Here is a 3,628-nt window from a genome sequence, read left to right on the forward strand (position 1 = left end):
CCACCTCACTTCCAACCTTCAGACGGAATCTGGTTAGGGCTGCTGGCCATCTGCTAGATGGGGCCATACAGTTCCCTTGGGACCAGGTGGCACATCTGACTTCTGGACTCTGTGCTACTGGAGTTATTGATGATAAGTAAACACACCCTCCAGCCCAGGGTGTGACCCTGAGCTTGTAGGAGCCCAGAAGTACCTTTCACAACGTGAGGCTTCACATTCTGGTGCCTCACTCCTGCCTCCATCAGCGTGGCTTACATGTGCTCTGTTTTGTTTTCACAAAGCCCCAACAAGGTAGTACTGGGCTCCCTGTTTTGAGGTTGAGGAGTCGGTATCTCTAGCAAGTCATGTTCTTTCTCTGCTGTTCTCTTCTCCCTGTGTTGGAAGTTAGGTCCAAACTGAGGCATGGTAGCCTGTAATCCCAGCACTCAGGAGACTGAGGCAGGAGGATCCCCTTGAGTTTGAGACCAGCCTGGGTTACACAGAAACCCTGTCAGAAGGAGAAGGGGTGGGCTGGGGGTGTAGCTCAGTGGTGCTGCCTCCTGCCTGGAAAGTGCAAGGTCCTGAGTTCTTTCCCCAGTACCAATAAAAAAGGAGGGGAGGTGGAGGAGGAGGAAAGAGGTTCACCTTTGATTCACATTCCTTCCTTAAGCACTGTTGCATAGTAGGTCTTAGTAAATATCTACCGGTGAAACGTAAACAAAACTCTTGGCCTCCTAGTCATTTCCAGTGTCTAAATGATATAGGGCCTCCAAATGATATAAAGGAAATATTACAACTCCCAACCTGTTAGACATGTGATACGCTGAGTTCATGTTCTCTGAAATCAAAGAATAAATTATAGGAACAACAGAGGTTAAGAGTAGGAAATGTTTATTGAGAGAAAGCTGTCTAAAACAGGAGCCCCCCGCCCCAAGTGGGTTGCCTGTGGACCCAGCTTCTTGAGGGTTTTATGGAGCAAAACCACAAGTTTGTGTGTGTTTGTGTGTGTGTGTGTGGTGAGGTGGGACAAAACTATTTTCAACTAATAAGATTACAAGTATAGTCATTTAGGTAATATTGATCCAATGGGACATCACATAGTGGGCATGAGGTGGGACAAAACTATGGTTGACCAATAAGATTACAAGTATAGCCCCTTAGGAGATACTGATTAAATGGGGATCAAAGGGGGAAGCAAGTCACATAGCAAGCATACAGGGACTGAGAGGACCTTTCCTGGAAGGGGTGGGTTAGAGTCTGGGTCCCCCATCCAGGTGATTGATGACATGTGGAATATCGATCATTATGCTTTATCCCTGGGGAAGTAGGTGTGGTCATGTCCTCTGTGGTAAGGCCTGGCCTACAACCAAGGCGCCTCCACCCACAGCTGTCATGTGTCCTGCACTGACTTCTCAGAGGGCCTAGCCCTGTCTGACTGCCTACAATATTTCTACCTAATTTAGCTGTTTGTGATGTAAGGGTTCACATTCTGGCCGCCACATTCCCGCCTACATCAGTGTTGCTTAAATGTGATTTTTCACAAAGTCCCAACAACAGCCCTGTTTTTCAGGTGAGGAATCTGTATCCCTAGCAAAGGGTGAGCCCTCCCCACAATCTCTCTCTGCTGTCATCTTGGCTTTTTCCTGTGTTAGAAAGTAGGTCCCAACAGGTATGTAGGCATGGTAGGCAGTAACCCAGCACTCGGGAAGCTGAGACAGGAGGATCTGGGTCACACAGAGAAACCCTGTCTCAAAAGAAAAAAAGGGGGGAGGAGGAAGGGGAGTCCATATTTGATTCACATTCCTTTCTTAAGCAGCCTGTTGCACAGTAGGTCTTAGTAGGTCTACTCATGTGGTAAACAAAATCGTGGCCCTCCTAATTATTTTCGGTATCTAACCAGCCTTTTTCAGTGCCTCAGCCTGGAAAGAGAATCCACGTTCTAGCGTGAGTCACCAAGCCACCTCACCCATAAGTAGGTTAGAGGTGGATTTCTTAAGTGTTTATTTCCTGGAAACGGCTCCCATTCCTCCCCGGGGAGGCAGGCAGCATTTTGTAGCAGATAATGTTCAGTTTCTGGAACCAGATAGGTTGGGTGCCAGTATCTAGTGTTTGAGGCAAGTTGTTTGGTTTCCCTGAGCCTCAGTTTCCTCCTGTGTAACATGAAGTAATTTTACCTACCTCCAGGATTTCGTGTGAGAATTAAATGAGATACTATGAGTCAATCTGGATTTCCTACCCCGTCCTCCTCCTCCTGTCTCCTTCCTCTGTATGCAGACCCCACCCCAAGGTATAGACAAGTATGGTAAAAGGGTCTGAGGGAGAGGAGCCCGCGTGATAAGATTTAAGGGTCGGGAGTAGGATTTCGACTTCTGTAGCACAGAGCTGGAATTGCAGCTTGCTTGTGAAAGCTGAGAGACCTCAAATGGTAAAAAGGACACAAGGACACTATCTTGTAGAGATTGTAAGGACAGTAAGGAATAATACGCATGACTGTCTTGCACACAGTAGGTGCCCCTGAAGTAACAGCTCTCCTAGGAAATCCAGAACATTTACTCTCTCCTCTTTTTTTGCTAATCATCCTGTCATCTGATGCAAATTCCAAATTACCCTCCTCAAATGCTTTCTCCTGGCCACTGTCCCCTCTTTCTTCTGGTCACCCACAAATTCTGCATCCAGGTCAGAGGGGGGGAAACAGAACTTAAAAAAAAGTAAAAGAAATAAGTCTGAACAACTTTGAGGAAAAAACGTTTAAGTTCCGACATCGTGTGGAAGAGAAAGCGAGCATTTGTTAAACTGGGGTGAACCTCTGATCTCAGCAGAGTAGAAACGTTCCGTACCGGGCAAGGCAGTGCACACCCGTGATCCCGCTGCTCTGGGAGGCTGAGGCTGGAGGATGTCAAGTTTGTACCCTGCCTGGACAAGTTAGAGACTTTGGGGAGAAACAAAGAAAAACAGGAAGAAAGGTGGGAGGGAGAAAGAGGGAAAACAAGAAGGGAGGAGAAAGCGAATGGACTGGCTTCGGTGCCCATTTCCGGGAGGCACAATGTCGCTTCCTTCCTCCTTTTCTTCCTTTTCTTTCTTGTACTGGGGATCGAACTCGAACTTTGGGCTTGCGATGCAGGTGCGGTGCCGCTGAACTAAATCCTCAGCTCCTCGGTGAGCGGTTTCTACCTTTACTATTTTTCTTCTTTTTCATGCCCTTTCTCTTCCCTCCCTCCGTCCCCCTCTGTCGGTCCCCTCCCCTTTTAAGAAAGATCTCCCTATTTCTTATCTTTTATTTTGCTCCTTATATTTTGGGTTTCTCATAGTAAGAGAAACCATGAGACATTTAAGCTTGTGTGTCTGATTTATTTCACTTAATTTCGGGGTCACCCCGTGTATCCATTTTCCTACAAACGACTCTTCTTTATGGCAGAGTAGTACTCCTCGGTTACGTCTTTAAAAGCCCCTCCGTGCCAGGGACCCCGAGGCGGCCGATTTGTTCTCTCACAGGGGGGCACCTGCAGCAAGCGCAGGTCTGAGCGAGTCAGACTGGACGTTGGCCCTGACCCCGCGGGTCTGGGCGTCTCCACCTCGCGTCCCCCTGTGTCGGACCCTGCAGCGGCCCCAGGAAAGCACGGGAGGGAGGGGACCTGGGGCCCTGCGGGTC

This window comes from Fukomys damarensis, unplaced genomic scaffold, assembly GCF_012274545.1.
Source record: "Fukomys damarensis isolate Sample0158 unplaced genomic scaffold, DMR_v1.0_HiC HiC_scaffold_13, whole genome shotgun sequence".
Classification (NCBI taxonomy): domain Eukaryota; kingdom Metazoa; phylum Chordata; class Mammalia; order Rodentia; family Bathyergidae; genus Fukomys; species Fukomys damarensis.